The sequence below is a fragment of the Salmo trutta genome, chromosome 33, assembly GCF_901001165.1.
Source record: "Salmo trutta chromosome 33, fSalTru1.1, whole genome shotgun sequence".
Taxonomy (NCBI): Eukaryota; Metazoa; Chordata; class Actinopteri; order Salmoniformes; family Salmonidae; genus Salmo; species Salmo trutta.
The window spans coordinates 34,563,511-34,583,010 of NC_042989.1; the positions used below are offsets into that span (position 1 = coordinate 34,563,511).

The following is a 19,500-nucleotide window of genomic DNA, read 5'->3' on the forward strand; positions in this document are numbered from 1 at the left end:
ATCCACTTCAATTTGCTTACCGCCCCAATAGGTCCACAGATGACGCAATCACACTGCACACTGACCTAACGCATCTGGACAAGAGGAATACCTATGTAAGAATGCTGTTCATCGACTACAGCTCAGCATTTAACACCATAGTACCTGTTGAGCTGAATATCAGGAGTGAGTCAAAGAACTACACTTCCCAGAGTGCACCAGCAGCAGCAAACCGGCTGCTTGTCACCTGATCAATCATTTTCACTTATTTGGAGCACCTGTGAAGGCATGGAGGGCGTCAGTCATTCAGAAGAACAAACTTCAGAGGGAAAACTCCAAGTTCACTCACAGGTTCAGTCCAAAGACGCCAATGGTAAAAGGCTTAAATGATTAATTCGTATTAGTTATTTAGAATGTTATTTAAATGTTTAAACTAATTTAAGTTCATTAAAATGTTTAATTAAGATGGTAACTTTTTGTTCTGTCTTTAAAGGTTTACAACCTAATTTACTGGCTAATTTACTGGCTAAATTACTGGACAGACCAACCAACTGAAGGCAAACTAAAAATAAAAAAGATTGAGTTGGAAAATTGAGTTGTCCCTGTGTCCTTTGGATGGTGAACAAGAGGAGGACTTGACAGTTGTAAACCATGCGGAGCGGCCTGGCCCTGAGGATAAACGGCTTCAGATCCAGAAATAAGCTGTTGACGCAGAGGAAGTCAAGATGGCGGAAGATGTCCTGGGGAAGTCGGTCCAGCAGCTCAAAAAGGAGAGGACCACTGCAAAAAGCAGCTTCACCAGACAAGCCAACTTCATTTCAAGAGGAGCAAGCAGCATGCTTCAAGTGGCGTTAAAGGAGGAATTCGCTAAGCTTTCAGATTGTTTCAGATAGATGCTCGATGCCAACGATGACTACAGGATTGGACTGGAGGCTGACATGACTGAGGATGAGGAACCAGGTCTTAATGAACAGCAAGAGGCTGACATTGATAGATCTGTAAATGAAGGTGAAACAAAGTTGGCGGAAATAAGAGACATTGTTCGAGGTATGGAAGGAGTGAACTTCTTGTGGCAATCCTGGAAGAAGAAAAAGCCAATGATAAAGCGGCTTATGTACCAGTGGAAAGTGCCAATTTAGAGGGCTATGAAGTGCACCTCGCTCTCTTGGACAAGAGGATAAAAGAGGCCATCTCAGCAATGTCATCATGGGAGCGATGGATCCCTGTAGAATTAAAAGACGAATTAGATGGAAGAGTCAAGGACGTAAGAGCATTCTACTACAGGCTTGAGTCAAGGAGACCTGAAGTTGCCACTGCACGGACGACCAATGAGCGAGGCACAGGAGTGAAACTACTACACCAACCGGCAACATCCACACCAATAGTGAGAATCAAGCCAATCTCTCTACCTATCTTCAATGGAAGCAGGAGAGAATATCACAGATGGAGGAAAGACTGGGAAAGCCTGCAACAGCAGGGAGAGCCATCCGGATCAACTGAAGTTAAGAAGATTCAACTCCTGGAGAGTGTGGATGACAAAATCTCAAAAGACCTCAGACTTTCAACCTACACCACTGCCGATGACATGTTCAGAGTGCTGGAGAACAGGTATGGCAACAAGTCAACCATCATAGTGGAAATCCTGGAAGAGCTGGAGAAGATGCCACATGTGAAAGGGAACCAACCGAGAAAGGTCATTGATCTCATACAGTCAGTGGAGAAGGCTCTAGCAGATCTCACAGAGTTAGGAAACTCTGGAGCCATAGATAACCCACTGGTAATTAGATCCATTGAAAGCAAGTTGCCTGACTTCATTAAAAGAGACTGGGTTATGTTCATGGTTGAACCCAGAAACGATGTCACATCAGACAACCACTTTGTCATGCTCTTGAAGTTCCTGAAAAGTGAAGAAGGAATACTGGAGAGACTCGAACAGCTCAGAACTGAGGAGAAGGTGGAAAAATCGGATCGTTTGGACAAGAAGTATGACAGAAAGATTGCCTCAACAAAAACCACAAGGAAAGAAGAACTTGATGAGGTATGTGGTGTATGTGGTGTATGTGGTGATAGTGGGCACAAAAACAAGATCTTCTTCTGTAGAAAGTTCAAAAGACTTAAGCTACCTGAAAAGAAAACTGTATTAAGAAAGCTGGGAGCATGCAGAAAATGTCTCGGATGCCATGATGAAGATGGATACTGCAGAGACACTTTCCTATGCAGAAACAAAGACTGTAAAAGGGAAGGTGGTGCCCCAGACCACCATTTTTTCCTCTGCCCAAAAGGAGAAGTCAAAAGAGGGGAAGAGAGAAAGAGTGGAAGAGACGGCAAAGGTGAAAGCAAGCTAACAGAGGAACTAGAGAAGATCTTGTCTGAACTTTCCCAGGAAATGGCAGATCGATGCAGAAAGGCTTTCACCAACACCAACAAAACTGCAGTGACACTCGATGCTTCAGGCCAGTCTGAGCTACTGCAGAGAAATGGGCTCACTGAACTTCCTGTCATCATGATGTTGATGCAAGTCACGGTGAACGCAGGGCAGAAGATTGGGACTTTAATTGACCTTGCTTCAGACACAAACTACATTACCCATAAGGCTGCTGAAAGACTGAGGTTAAGACATGAGAAGATAACTTTAGTTGTTCATGGGGTTGGTGGTATGACCATGAAAGTGAACACACTAAGATATCTCCTCAAAGTCAGAGTCAAGACACCTAAAGGGACAGAGAGAGCTCATGAAATGGTCTGCTACGGCTTGGATGAAATCGCCAGAGTGCATCAAGTAATTGAACCTGAGAAGTTGAAAAAATTCTTCCCAGAAGTCAAACTTACAGAATTGGAAAGGCCAGAAGAGGTCGAACTTCTCATTCGCCACCGAGAGGGAAGACTCGCTCCCCAGAGGGTAAAAATCATGGGAGACCTCGTCTTGTGGGAGGGTCCATTGGGGAAAACAGTGGGTGGAGCACATCCCGACTTATTTGAAGAAGTGGAGGTTGCACTATATGAGTCCAAAACACACTTTGCTCGCTCCATGAGGACAGCAGCTGTCAAATATCAAGAAATCACAAGTCCAACAACTGACACAGCCCAGCTACAGCAGGAGGATGTGACTCTGACCAAATTTACAGCTGCCAGTAACCGTGAGTTCCTTGAGTGGTGGCACTGGGACAGCATCGGAGCTGCATGTGAGCCAAGATGTGGAGGATGCCGATGTGGAAACTGTCCACCGGGAGGAAAATAAATGACCCTGGCAGAGGAGAGGAAACTGAAGATCATTAAAGGAGGCCTCACCTACGAGAAGGGGGATGCTCACACACTGGCTCCACATTGGGATGCAAAGTATACTTGGACGGTAGATCCAGCCTCTCTCCCGAATAACAAAAGTGCAGTCCAGGCTTGTTTCTTAAGAATGGAAAAATAACTAAGCAGAGAGCCAGACTGGAAAGTCGCATATGCCATGCAAATCCATGAAATGGTCGAGCGAGGCGCAGCCATAAAACTCACCAACAAAATCATGGACGAGTGGAATGGACCAGTGTGGTACGTAAGCCACCTGGTGGCACCAAACCCTCATTCGGTAACAACACCGGTTCGTATTGTATGGAATAGTAGCCAGAAATACAAAGGCGTGAGTATGAATGATCTTCTTCTGAAGGGACCAGACGTTCTCAACCCTATAAGAGCTGTCTTGCTGAGGTTCAGAGAGGGGACGTATGCATCTCTAGGAGACATCAAAAAGATGTACAACTCTGTATGGCTGGAGGAGCGTGAGATGCATCTTCACAGGTTCCTCTGGAGGGACAGCCCAGTTGAAGAGATAAGTGAATATGCAATAACCAGAGTCAACATTGGGGACAGACCTGCTGGTTGCATTGCTCAGTTGGCTATGAGGGAAACAGCACGCCTGCCCAACTTTCTTCACTTGGAGGATGAGCGCAGAGTCATTGAAGAGGACAGTTATGTGGATGACCTCTTAACCTCCCAAAATGACCTGGATAAACTTGACAGAATCACAGCAAATGTAGAAGAGACCTTGAAAGCTGGAGGGTTCTTCCTCAAACCATGGGTCCGGTCAGGGCAAAGTGGGAGGCAAGGAATGGAGGTGGAGGGTCTATCAAAGGCACAAAGTAAAACCTTAATTCTTCCAAATCAAATGAGGGACGAAGACAACAAAGCCTTGGGTATCGGCTACCGAATGGATGAAGACAAGCTCTACATGTTAACCTCAGTTAACTTTTCAAAAAGGAAAAAGAAGATGAGAGTTGGGAAAAATCTTTTCAAGGAGGAGGTGAGAACTGAGACACCTAACCCACTGACTAGGAGGGCCCTCTTAAGCCAAGTGGCTGGACTGTACGACCCAATTGGCTTAGTTACACCTGCCAAACAGAAGGGAGCAATTCTTGTTCGAAAAGCATTCCAAGAGGGAGGGGGTGGGAAACTAACCCAAGAAACCTGGGACCAACCTCTCTCAGAAAGCCTCAGGGAAGAAGCCATACAGCTTTTTGAAGAATATGTGCAGCTTGGAGAGGTGAAATTCCACAGGAGCCTCACACCAGCTAGCTGGGAAGGGAAACCGTGGGGCATCACATTCTCTGATGGAAGTGATAAAACCTATGGAGCTGTGATGTACTTAAGATGGGAGACAAGTCAAGGCACTAAAGTTCGATTTGTTGAATCAAAAGCCAAGCTGACACCCCTGGATCAGAAGGGAGACGCTGTAAAAGCTGAGATCTGTGGTGCTGTCTTCGCAGCCAGGATCAGGAAGTATGTGGAAAAGCATGCTCGAATGAAGATCGAGAGATGGTTCCATCTACTTGACAGTCAAACGGTCTTGGGAGCCATTCAAAGAGTCAGTTATGGGTACAAAACCTTCTTTGCAAACAGAGTGGGTGAAATCCAGAAGGCTGGACAAGTGCAAGACTGGTGGTGGATCCGTGGGGATCTAAACATAGCTGACATCATAACAAGAGGGGGTGCTCCTGAAGATTTGAAGGAGAATTCCACATGGCAAGAGGGACCAGAGTTCCTAAAGTGGCCAGTGGAGGAGTGGCCTATAAAATCAGCTGGAGAGGTTGCAGCTCATGCCAGGGAGAGTGTAAACAAGCTCCAGAGGAAGGCATTCTCAGGTGCATTGACAAGAGCTGAAGCGAGAAGTAGTCAGCAGAAAGAAGACCTACAAGGCACTCAGGAAAGTCCAAAGAGTGAAACTCAAGAGGGAATACCTGTGGTGAACCCAACTCTTCTTAGAAGGAAGCCCACTGGTTGGGTTAAAGATCTTGTGGAAGTAAGAAGATTCAGTAGCCTGTCCAAACTGGTGAGAGTCGTTGCCTGGGTTTGTCTAGCAGCCAAGCAGTGGCTGAAGAGGAAGGGCCGGGCCCCTAAACAGGCAAAGAGGGAGGTAAGATCACCCAAGCAAGCTGTGCCGACTGTCAAAGAACATGAAGATGCACTCAAAGACCTTTTTCTCGCAGCTCAAGAAGGTACAGATTTTTCAGAGACAACTCTAAGCAGACTGACAGTGTACAAAGATCTGAAGTCTGGGCTGCTAGTTTGTGGAGGCAGAATTCAGACATTCAACGAAGATAAGACAGCAGTGCCAGTTTTACCCTTTGAAGCATGGGTATCTACACTGCTGGCACAAGAATCCCACAAAGCAAACCACGAGGGAGTGGCAGGAACCCTTCTCCGGATGAGGAAGAAAGCCTGGGTAATAAAAGGCCATAGACTTGCCAAGAAAATGGTTGACAGCTGTGTGGTCTGCAGGAAAAATAAGGCAAAACAGTGTCAACAAATCATGGCTGACCTGCCTCTAGAACGAACAGGCCCAGCTGCACCTTTTGAATTCACCACCATGGACCTGTTCGGCCCTTATGAAGTGAAATATGAGGTTAAGAAGAGAACTAGACTCAAAGTATGGGGAATAGTCTTCTGCTGCATGGCTTCCTTAGCCATACACACTGAAGTGGTGAGTGACATGTCATCTGAAGGATTCCTGCTAGCCTATCAAAGGTTCACTTCACTGAGAGGACACCCCAGGAAACTCTGGTCAGACCCTGGCACAAACTTTGTGGGAGCCAAACCCGCACTTCAAAAATTCTTTAACCAACAAAATAAGTCTGAACTTGAAGACACAGCTGCCAAGCATGGTACAGAATGGTCATGGAAGATCCACCCTGCAGACTCTCCCCATAGGAATGGTGCCGCAGAGGCAGCTGTCAAAGTAGTGAAGCGGGCGTTGAGCAACCTTGGTGGAGATGGTGGTTTTACGTGGGGAGAATTCCAAACTTTTCTCTTCATGGCAGCCAACCTTGCTAATGAGAGACCCATTGATGTAAGAACTCAAAGCAGAGAAGACTGTGTAGAGTACATCAACCCGAATTCTCTGCTTTTAGGACATACCAATCCAAAGGGAGACCCTGGAGATTTCCAGTTTGATGGCTACCCTTACAAAAGACTTAAACATATTCAAGCAGAGGTAAGCCGTTTCTGGAAGAAGTGGAGCCAATTGGCTGGACCTAATCTGTTCATAAGGAACAAATGGCACACCAAAAAGCAAAATGTTGCTCTTGGAGATGTGGTCTGGTTGGCTGACCAAAACGCGCTAAGAGGACAGTACAAGCTGGCTAGAGTGGTCGGTGTCAATGCTGACAGCAAAGGCATCGTTAGAGATGTGCTTGTGAAGACTTTTCCCAGCTATCCTGTTCACATCACAAAGTCAAACAGCAAAAAAGGACCCACAAGAGCAAACGGTGAAAGAACGAAGAGGCTTCAAACCAAAATCCCAGGTACAATTCTTCATAGAGATGTCAGACGCCTTGTCATTCTACTACCCATTGAAGAACAAACAGAGGTGTGAAGGGCTTGTGACCTCTCTGGGTTTGAAACAAACCAGGAGCTCAAGTGGGAGGTGTTGAGCTGAATATCAGGAGTGAGTCAAAGAACTACACTTCCCAGAGTGCACCAGCAGCAGCAAACCGGCTGCTTGTCACCTGATCAATCATTTTCACTTATTTGGAGCACCTGTGAAGGCATGGAGGGCGTCAGTCATTCAGAAGAACAAACTTCAGAGGGAAAACTCCAAGTTCACTCACAGGTTCAGTCCAAAGACGCCAATGGTAAAAGGCTTAAATGATTAATTCGTATTAGTTATTTAGAATGTTATTTAAATGTTTAAACTAATTTAAGTTCATTAAAATGTTTAATTAAGATGGTAACTTTTTGTTCTGTCTTTAAAGGTTTACAACCTAATTTACTGGCTAATTTACTGGCTAAATTACTGGACAGACCAACCAACTGAAGGCAAACTAAAAATAAAAAAGATTGAGTTGGAAAATTGAGTTGTCCCTGTGTCCTTTGGATGGTGAACAAGAGGAGGACTTGACAGTACCCTTTAAGCTCGAGACCCTGGGTCTCGACCCCGCCCTGTGCAACTGGGTCCTGGACTTTCTCACGGGCGCCCCCAGGTGGTGAGGGTAAGAAACAACATCTCCACCCCACTGATCCTCAACACTGGAGCCCCACAAGGGTGCGTTCTCAGCCCTCTCCTGTACTCCCTGTTCACCCATGACTGCGTGGCCATGCACGCCTCCAACTCAATCATCAAGTCTGCAGACGACACTACAGTGGTAGGCTTGATTACCAACAACAAAGAGACAGCCTACAGGGAGGAGGTGAGGGCCCTCGGAGTGTGGTGTCAGGAAAATAACCTCACACTCAACGTCAACAAAACAAAGGAGATGATCGTGGAATTCAGGAAACAGCAGAGGGAGCAGCCCCCTATCCACATCAATGGGACAGTATTGGAAAAGGTGGAACGTTTTAAGTTCCTCTGCGTACACATCACGGACAAACTGAAATGGTCCACCCACACAGACAGCGTGGTGAAGAAGGCACAACAGCGCCTCTTCAACCTCAGGAGGCTGAAGAAATTTGGCTTGTCACCCAAAACTCTGACAAACTTTTACAGATGCACAATCGAGAGCATCCTGTCGGACTGTATCACCTCCTGGTACGGCAGCTGCTCCGTCCACAACCGTAAGGCTCTCCAGAGGGTAGTGCGGTCTGCACAAGGCATCAACGTCCCATCCAACTACCTCATCCCCATACTGTATTTATTTATTTATTTATCTTGCTCCTTTGCACCCCAGTATCTCTACTTGCACATTCATCTTCTGCACATCTACCATTCCAGTGTTTAGTTGCTATATTGTAGTTACTTCGCCACCATGGCCTATTAATTGCCTTACCTCCCTGATCCTACCTCATTTGCACTGTTTTCCTTTTTTTTCTACTGTATTTTTGACTGTATGTTTGTTTATTCCATGTGTAACTCTGTGTTGTTGTATGTGTCGAACTGCTGTGCTTTATCTTGGCCAGGTCGCAGTTGCAAATGAGAACATGTTCTCAACTAGCCTACCTGGTTAAATAAAGGTTAAATAAAAAAATAAATATAAAAAATGGGGGCAAACTGCCTGTACGCCAAGACACCTACAGCACCCGATGTCACAGGAAGGCCATAAAGATCATCAAGGACAACAACCACCCGAGCCACTGCCTGTTCACCCCGCTAACATCCAGAAGGCGAGGTCAGTACAGGTGCGTCAAAGCTGGAACCGAGAGACTGAAAAACAGCTTCTGTCTCAAGGCCATCAGACTGTTAAACAGCATCACTAACATTGAGTGGCTGCTGCCAACATACTGACTCATCTCTAGCCACTTTAATAATTAAAATTGGATGTAATAAATGTATCACTAGCCACTTTAAACAATGTCACTTTATATAATGTTTACATACCCTACATTACTCATCTCATACTGTATATACTGTACTCTATACCATCTACTCCATCTTGCCTATGCCGCACGGCCATCGCTCATCCATATGTACGTATTATGTACATATTTTTATTTATCCCTCTACACTTGTGTGTATAAGGTAGTTGTTGTGAAATTGTTAGATTACTTATTAGATATTACTGCACGGTCGGAACTAGAAGCACAAGCATTTCACTACACTCGCATTAACATCTGCTAACCATGTGTATGTGACCAATGAAATTTGATTTGATTCACCTGGTCGGTCTATGTCTTAATGTTTTGTATGTGATTCTCATTCATAAGTAGGCAACACACAGTATGTTTTTATTTTTTTAATTTGATTTTATCTTTATTTTACTAGGCAAGCCAGTTAAGAACAAATTCTTATTTACAATGACAGCCTAGGAACAGTGGGTTAACTGCCTTGTTCAGGGGCAGAACACCATTTTTTTATCTTGTCAGCTCGGGGATTCGATTTTGCAACCTTTCGGTTACAAGTCCAACGCTCTAACCACTAGGCTACCTGCCAACCCAAATGTATCAGCCTATGCATATGAATACCCACTGAAAAACATAGTACCAGGTAGACCTCTCTCACGGCCAGAGACAGCGACTTAAAAGCAATTATGAGTCAATGTGTTCTCTTTGTTTGTGATTGTAACATCTAGGCAAACTAGTGAATAAGATGGGTTAATAAGGTCTGGTGAATTAGATGGGTTAATAAGATGGGTTAATAAGGTCTGGTGAATTAGATGGGTTAATAAGGCCTGGTGAATAAAATGGGTGAATAAGATGGGTTAATAAGGTCTGGTGAATAAAATGGATTAGTAAGATGGGTGAATAAGATGGGTTAATAAGGCCTGGTGAATAAGATGGGTTAATAAGGCCTTGTGAATAAGATGGGCTAATAAGGCCTTGTGAATAAGATGTGTTAATAAGGTCTGGTGAATAAGGTCTGGTGAATAAGATGGGTTAATAAGGTCTGGTGAATTAGATGGGTTAATAAGATGGGTTATAAGGTCTGGTGAATAAGATGGGTTAGTAAGATGGGTGAATAAGATGGGTGAATAAGATGGGTTAATAAGGTCTGGTGAATAAGATGAGTTAGTAAGATGGGTGAATAATATGTGGTGAATAAGATGGGTTAGTAAGATGGGTGAATAAGATGGGTGAATAATATGTGGTGAATAAAATGTGTGATTCATATCTGGTGATTGCAATATTTAATTTTCCTTGAAAATTTTGCACTCCTTGTGCAAAAAGGTAATTTCAAAGGTTATTCCAGCAAAATGTTTGGCAAGCTTGTTATTGACAAAGTGTCCTTCAGAAAATACATACTATAGGGTTACATAGAACTCTTATGCTTCAGTGAGCAGGGAGGGACACAGGGATCTCACCCTTTAACTTGCCTCATGCCCTCATTTTAAAGAGAAACATTCAATGGTGCCATGTCTGTTAAGACATGATTTCCTCTGGGCATGTCCTTTTTTGCCAGCCACGCAAGGCACTTTTTTCATACCGTTGTATCAGCACTGGTGCAGTACTAGTTTTCATACAGCGGAACCAGCACTGGTGCAGTACTAGTTTTCATACAGCTGAACCAGCACTGGAGCAATACTAGTTTTCATACAGCGGAACCAGCACTGGTGCAATACTAGTTTTCATACAGCTGAACCAGCACTGGTGCAATACTAGTTTTCATACAGCGGAACCAGCACTGGAGCAATACTAGTTTTCATACAGCGGAACCAGCACTGGAGCAATACTAGTTTTCATACAGCGGAACCAGCACTGGAGCAATACTAGTTTTCATACAGCGGAACCAGCACTGGTGCAATACTAGTTTTCATACAGCTGAACCAGCACTGGAGCAATACTAGTTTTCATACAGCGGAACCAGCACTGGTGCAGTACTAGTTTTCATACAGCGGAACCAGCACTGGTGCAATACTAGTTTTCATACAGCGGAACCAGCACTGGTGCAGTACTAGTTTTCATACAGCGGAACCAGCACTGGTGAAGTACTAGTTTTCATACAGCGGAACCAGCACTGGCGCAATACTAGTTTTCATACAGCGGAACCAGCACTGGAGCAATACTAGTTTTCATACAGCGGAACCAGCACTGGTGCAATACTAGTTTTCATACAGCGGAACCAGCACTGGAGCAATACTAGTTTTCATACAGCGGAACCAGCACTGGTGCAATACTAGTTTTCATACAGCGGAACCAGCACTGGAGCAATACTAGTTTTCATACAGCGGAACCAGCACTGGTGCAGTACTAGTTTTCATACAGCGGAACCAGCACTGGAGCAATACTAGTTTTCATACAGCGGAACCAGCACTGGAGCAATACTAGTTTTCATACAGCGGAACCAGCACTGGAGCAATACTAGTTTTCATACAGCGGAACCAGCACTGGAGCAATACTAGTTTTCATACAGCGGAACCAGCACTGGTGCAGTACTAGTTTTCATACAGCGGAACCAGCACTGGTGCAATACTAGTTTTCATACAGCGGAACCAGCACTGGAGCAATACTAGTTTTCATACAGCGGAACCAGCACTGGAGCAATACTAGTTTTCATACAGCGGAACCAGCACTGGTGCAGTACTAGTTTTCATACAGCGGAACCAGCACTGGAGCAATACTAGTTTTCATACAGCGGAACCAGCACTGGAGCAATACTAGTTTTCATACAGCGGAACCAGCACTGGTGCAATACTAGTTTTCATACAGCTGAACCAGCACTGGAGCAATACTAGTTTTCATACAGCGGAACCAGCACTGGTGCAGTACTAGTTTTCATACAGCGGAACCAGCACTGGTGCAATACTAGTTTTCATACAGCGGAACCAGCACTGGTGCAGTACTAGTTTTCATACAGCGGAACCAGCACTGGTGAAGTACTAGTTTTCATACAGCGGAACCAGCACTGGCGCAATACTAGTTTTCATACAGCGGAACCAGCACTGGAGCAATACTAGTTTTCATACAGCGGAACCAGCACTGGTGCAATACTAGTTTTCATACAGCGGAACCAGCACTGGAGCAATACTAGTTTTCATACAGCGGAACCAGCACTGGTGCAATACTAGTTTTCATACAGCGGAACCAGCACTGGAGCAATACTAGTTTTCATACAGCGGAACCAGCACTGGTGCAGTACTAGTTTTCATACAGCGGAACCAGCACTGGAGCAATACTAGTTTTCATACAGCGGAACCAGCACTGGAGCAATACTAGTTTTCATACAGCGGAACCAGCACTGGAGCAATACTAGTTTTCATACAGCGGAACCAGCACTGGAGCAATACTAGTTTTCATACAGCGGAACCAGCACTGGTGCAGTACTAGTTTTCATACAGCGGAACCAGCACTGGTGCAGTACTAGTTTTCATACAGCTGAATCAGCACTGGAGCAATACTAGTTTTCATACAGCGGAACCAGCACTGGTGCAGTACTAGTTTTCATACAGCGGAACCAGCACTGGAGCAATACTAGTTTTCATACAGCTGAACCAGCACTGGTGCAATACTAGTTTTCATACAGCGGAACCAGCACTTGAGCAATACTAGTTTTCATACAGCTGAATCAGCACTGGAGCAATACTAGTTTTCATACAGCTGTACCAGCACTGGAGCAATACTAGTTTTCATACAGCGGTACCAGCACTGGAGCAATACTAGTTTTCATACAGCGGAACCAGCACTGGTGCAATACTAGTTTTCATACAGCGGAACCAGCACTGGAGCAATACTAGTTTTCATACAGCGGAACCAGCACTGGTGCAGTACTAGTTTTCATACAGCGGAACCAGCACTGGAGCAATACTAGTTTTCATACAGCGGAACCAGCACTGGAGCAATACTAGTTTTCATACAGCGGAACCAGCACTGGAGCAATACTAGTTTTCATACAGCGGAACCAGCACTGGAGCAATACTAGTTTTCATACAGCGGAACCAGCACTGGTGCAGTACTAGTTTTCATACAGCGGAACCAGCACTGGTGCAGTACTAGTTTTCATACAGCTGAATCAGCACTGGAGCAATACTAGTTTTCATACAGCGGAACCAGCACTGGTGCAGTACTAGTTTTCATACAGCGGAACCAGCACTGGAGCAATACTAGTTTTCATACAGCTGAACCAGCACTGGTGCAATACTAGTTTTCATACAGCGGAACCAGCACTTGAGCAATACTAGTTTTCATACAGCTGAATCAGCACTGGAGCAATACTAGTTTTCATACAGCGGTACCAGCACTGGAGCAATACTAGTTTTCATACAGCGGGACCAATACTAGTTTTCATACAGCTGAACCAGCACTGGAGCAATATTAGTTTTCATATAGCGGAACCAGCACTGGAGCAATACTAGTATTCATAGAGCGGAACCAGCAAGGGTGCAATACTAGGCCTAAACAGTGGAAAAAAGTGCAATGTTATTCAATGAAAATACGTCAGATATGGACCAACATATTTGAATGCTCAACCATTTTCCTTTTGTTTCAAAGGTTTCATTCACTAGTTTGTTGACATCTGGAATCCTTATTCACCAAGAACCGTCACTCATGCAAATGTTGGGCCATTTTGTTTAGTAGATTAATGCAATAATTATCAAGATTATCACCAAACATAAAACACATTAATTACTTGATTGGAAATCCCCACAAAATGGGACTCTGCATTTGCTGCATTGAAACAGATGCACCGTCCTGAACTAACCTGCAGAATGAGAAATGGAGGATGGTGAAAAGCTCATTTGCATGCTGAACGGCGCTCTTAATGTGGATAATGTGGATATTTATTTAAATGTAATTTTGTTCCCGCACAGACTGCACCGTAGGCTTTTGAGCCAAAGTTATATTAACCCCTACTTAGTTATTATTCAGTGCACAACGTCCCCCACACACGTTGAATATTCATGTCAATGGCCATTCGATGTCGCTTGACTCCTCCCATATTCCAACATCAACGGCAGCATAACGCAGTTCAATGGCTACTGTCCAAGTACAGGAGAGGTCATATTTACTGTTATTCACGCAAGCACAAATACTGCTCACTCGGAACGTTCTTATGCTCGTGTCACTCGCTGTTGCAGACATGGCGAACAAAACTGTCCCACCCGACGAAGGCCGCGCTCTGAAAGGAAGGGAGGACAAAACGGCCATAGCAGGTAAATGAAATCACATCTCTCTTGTAAAACTCCCTCGTGCCACACCAAACATTGGCACAGGCACAGAAAAGTCATACTAGTTTAATGTCGTGTCCATCATTCTCATGTACCGTTTATAAGTGGTTATTATGATCTGGGTGGTAATTAATTTATTACCCCATCAGGCACTTAGCTTGCGTTCAGATATCATGAACAAAATATTTAGTACAAAATAAGTAGCCTATACACCCCCCATACCCCCCCCACTGTGGTGTAATTCTTTAGTTTAGGGGCGATTCAGTTTAGATCAGTTGAGTTAGTTTAATAATGCTTATGAGAGTATGTGCTTCGATGGTGTCTATAACTTTATGAAACCTTTCTTGTAATAAGCGTAATCAACAAGTTCAAGAGTCCAAACGCAGAATTCTGCACACAATGTGACATACAATATCAGATTGTTAGCATTGATTATGCAATGCATCATCCGTCCTGAGATAGCCTACCAATCTCCTATTGACATGAGTTGGGATTTGGTTTCTTCTCAGAATGTAACACACTGACTCAGTGAAGAAGTTGGGCACCTGCTAATACTATTGGATAACTCTAACACTGTAGGATAACTACCACTGTAGGATAACTAACACTGTTGGATAACTAATACTATTGGATAACTAATACTATTGGATAACTTCTTTGGGATAGGTGGCAGTATTTTCACGGCCGGATAAAAAACGTACCCGATTTAATCTGGTTACTACTCCTGCCCAGAAACTAGAATATGCATATAATTAGTAGATTTGGATAGAAAACACTCTAAAGTTTCTAAAACTGTTTGAATGGTGTCTGTGAGTATAACAGAACTCATATGGCAGGCCAAAACCTGAGACGATTCCATACAGGAAGTGCCCTGTCTGACAATTTGTTGTCCTTCTGTTGCATCTCTATCGAAAATACAGCATCTGTGCTGTAACGTGACATTTTCTAAGGCTTCCATTGGCTCTCTAAAGCCGCCAGAAAGTGGAATGGGGTGTCTGCTGTCTCTGGGCGAAGAACAGCAGGAGAATGTGTAAGTGGTCAGCCTGGGGACAGTAACACTGGAGATGTGCGGTCACGAGACTACTCCATTTTTTTCTTTCAGCCTTTGAATGAATACAACGTCGCCCGGTTGGAATATTATCGCTATTTTACGAGGAAAATAGCATAAAAATGTATTTTAAACAGCGTTTGACATTCTTCTAAGTACGGTAATGGAATATTTTGAATTTTTTTGTCACGAAATGCTCTCGCTCGTCACCCTTCGGATAGTGACCTGAACACACGAACAAAACGGAGCTATTTGAATATAACTATGGATTCTTTGGAACCAAAACAACATTTGTTGTTGAAGTAGAAGTCCTGGGAGTGCATTCTGATGAAGAACAGCAAAGGTAATCCAATTTTTCTAATAGTAATTCTGAGTTTAGTGAGCCCCAAACTTGGTGGGTGTCAAAATAGCTAGTAGTGATGGCCGAACTATGTACTCAGAATATTGCAAAATGTGCTTTCGCCGAAAAGCTATTTTAAAATCTGACACCGCGATTGCATAAATGAGTTCTGTATCTATAATTCTTAAAATAATTGTTATGTATTTTGTGAACGTTTATCATGAGTAATTTAGTAAATTCACCGGAAGTTTTCGGGGGGTATGCTAGTTCTGAACATCACATGCTAATGTAAAAAGCTGTTTTTTGAAATAAATATGAACTTGATTGAACAAAACATGCATGTATTGTATAACATAATGTCCTAGGAGTGTCATCTGATGAAGATCATCAAAGGTTAGTGCTGCATTTAGCTGTGGTTTTGGTTTTTGTGACATATATGCTTGCTTTGAAAATGGCTGTGTGATTATTTTTGGCAGGGTACTCTCCTGACATAATCTAATGTTTTGCTTTCGCTGTAAAGCCTTTTTGAAATCGGACAATGTGGTTAGATTAAAATGGTGTAAAATAGTTGATTGTTTGAGAAAATTGAATTGTGGTAATTTAGTTGGTTTTGTATTTCGCGCCGTGCGATGCCATTGGCTGTTGGCTAGGGGTTCCGCAGGCGGAACGTCTGTCCTCAACAGGATAACTCTAACACTGTAGGATAACTCTAACACTGTAGGATAACTCTAACACTGTAGGATAACTCTAACACTGTAGGATAACTAACACTATTGGATAACTAACACTGTTGGATAACTCTAACACTATTGGATAACTCTAACACTGTAGGATAACTAATACTATTGGATAATTCTAACACTGTTGGATAACTAATACTATTGGATAACTCTAACACTATTGGATAACTCTAACACTGTAGGATAACTCTAACACTGTTGGATAACTAACACTATTGGATAACTCTAACACTATTGGATAACTCTAACACTATTGGATAACTCTAACACTGTAGGATAACTAATACTATTGGATAATTCTAACACTGTTGGATAACTCTAACACTGTAGGATAACTAATACTATTGGATAATTCTAACACTGTTGGATAACTCTAACACTGTAGGATAACTAATACTATTGGATAACTAACACTGTAGGATAACTCTAACACTGTAGGATAACTCTAACACTGTAGGATAACTCTAACACTATTGGATAACTCTAACACTGTAGGATAACTAACACTGTTGGATAACTAACACTGTAGGATAACTAACACTGTAGGATAACTAACACTGTTGGATAACTCTAACACTATTGGATAACTAACACTGTTGGATAACTAATACTATTGGACAAACAAAAAACCACAAATTCTGACAAACTCCAAGCATTGATTATGCAAGAATGGGCTGCCATCAGTCAGGATGTGGCCCAGAAGTTAATTGACAGCATACCAGGGTTGATTGCAGAGGTCTTGAAAAAGAAGGGTCAACACTGCAAATATTGACTCTTTGCATCAACTTCATGTAATTGTCAATAAAAGCCTTTGACACTTATGAAATGCTTGTAATTATACTTCAGTATTCCATAGTAACATCTGACAAAAATATCTAAAGACACTGAAACAGCAAACTTTGTGGAAATTAATATTTGTGTCGTTCTCAAAACTTTTGGCCACGACTGTAGATTGCTGAGGAAATTGTTTTATTTAATCAATTTTAGAATAAGGCTGTAATGTAACAAAATGTGGAAAAAGTCAAGGGATCTGAATACTTTCCGAAGGCACTGTTATATCCTAATTATGGTCTTGTTGCCTATAGGTGCTAACCAGAAACACCCAGCCAGACAAGGTGTTATCAGACTTTAACCTGGGGCCTTTATGGAAGGATAGTCAATAGTTGAAAAGTTGCTAGTTAGCTAAAATACAAACGTTTTCTGTAATGATATTCGAACACAACCTTTGGGTTACTAGTCGTTCGCGTTATACGCCCACTCATCCACCCAGACCAACCACCTTACTTTCATTTTCGCGTTAAGTAATCTTCTGTCTTATGTAACCATACCAAATGTAACATATCATACTAACTTGAGTGTCCTGGATTTACGTTTACTATGTTACGTCTATGAGACCAGGCTGGACCAGGGCCCCTATCTACAAAGCGTGGAAGTGCTGATCTAGGATCAGGTCGACCCCTGTCCATATAATCTTATTCATTATGATCTAAAAGGCAAAACTGATCCTTGGTCAGCAATTCTACCCTGAGACAATTATGTGAGTATGAGCCCAGGCACAAGCCTGCTTAGCTTCAGATGACAGAGAGCAGAGGGATTCAGAAGGGAAAGGCTGCATACTGGCTTTAATTTGGTTTGATATGACATCTTAATCATACACTAACTGACAGGGCAGGATACTGTAGAAAAGGAGACAGGATCACAACTGTAAAATGTCATGTTTTATTTGCTCCTTGATACCGTTTGCTCTTTGGTTTTCCCTGTAGCTCAGTGTATTGGTCCTCCTCTCAGTAGACTATGGTCACTGCTGTAGTCTTTCCCTGTACCTCCTTCCCATTCCTCATATTCCACACTGTAGCAGCTCCATCTTGCTGACTGTAGCAGTCAAGAGGAATCGGGTGATGAGGGCGGGAATCCTCTCCATAGCAACCGGAAATGGTTGCTAGGATACACGTTGTATGGGAAGCATGGTGGATGAATGGTCTGTGTTCTCCCTTTCTCCATCGCTGATTAAACATCAACACTTGAACTTGCGACCCCAGTTCTCCCACCACTTAACTCTGACCTGTCGTTGCTGAGCTAGCAAAAGTCAGTTGCTATTAGCGTTTCGCTAGTAAGTGACGTGCTGCAAATAACTTTTTTTTAACTATTATAAATATGCTGACAGTGTAGATATAACAATATCAAAATCATATGTATTTATAAAGCCCTTTTTACATCAGCAGATGTCACAAAGTGCTTATACAGAATCCCAGCATAAAACCCCAAACAGCAAGCAGTGCAGATGTAGAAGCACAGTGGCAAGGGGGAAAAAACGAGAAAGGCAGGAACATAGGAAGAAACCTAGAGAGGAACCAGGCTCTGAGGGGTGGCCAGTCCTCTGGCTGTGGCGGGTGGAGATTATAAGAGTAGATGGTCATTAGAGCCAGATTGTTCTTCAAGATGTTCAAGCTTTCAGAGATGACCAGCAGGGTCAAATAATAATCACAGTGGTTGTAGAGGGTGCAACAGTTCAGTACCTCAGGAGGAAATGTCAGTTGGCTTTTCATATCCATTCTTATTCACAGATAAAAAGATAGTATAGTAACTTTAATTTTGAACTTTTAGCAGCGACTAGGGGTTGGTTGCAAAGGGAGTGTACATTTCTAGAAACGTTCAAAGTTTTTCAGTAAACTACCAGAATGTTTGATTCTTTGAAGTATTTCATGTAATTTATCACAACACATCTAGTGGTCCTTTTGGGTATTTCTGATTATCACAGGTGTCTGTAATTATCGCTCGCCCTCTGTGTGGCCTTATCATGTGTAAAATATATGAAATAATCAAATAATAAGATTTTAAAATGTAAAAAAATTTAACGACAAAGCTATAAAACATTTTCCTAAATATAAATCATCAACTTAGTGAATACCATTGGTGTTTTAATATGAGGGTTTCAGGATGAAATATCCTTTATGTATGTTTTACACATTTGATTTATTTTACTATGTCAATAAGTCTTTGTTGTAAATGTTTTGATGCCAAACTGGTTGGTGGGATTCCGGAGATTCCGGTAACTAAGGTAAATTACCAGTAGCTTTGCAACCCTAGCAACGCTCCAAATGACAAAAACATTTAATTCTGGCCTGTTTTTTATTTATTTATTATTTCACCTTTATTTAACCAGGTAAGCTAGTTGAGAACAAGTTCTCATTTACAACTGCGACCTGGCCAAGATAAAGCACAGCAGTGCGACACAAACAGCAACACAGAGTTACACATGGAATAAACAAACATACAGTCAATGTACATACAGTATTGTATTTTGTTCACTCTCAGAACAGCTCAGTGTTCCACTCACCTCTTATTCCCACTATTCCTAAAACAACAGACCACCATCTCCCT

At 42.8% G+C, this 19,500-nt stretch overlaps 1 long non-coding RNA gene across 1 annotated transcript; it reads left to right on the forward strand.

Moving 5' to 3' along the window:
* The first annotated feature begins 218 nt into the window (after window positions 1–218).
* Window positions 219–1,210, forward strand: LOC115172142 (uncharacterized). The gene is made up of 2 exons (XR_003871396.1): window positions 219–352; window positions 473–1,210. It is a non-coding gene; the product is annotated as an uncharacterized LOC115172142 (long non-coding RNA).
* Window positions 1,211–19,500: the final 18,290 nt, after the last annotated feature.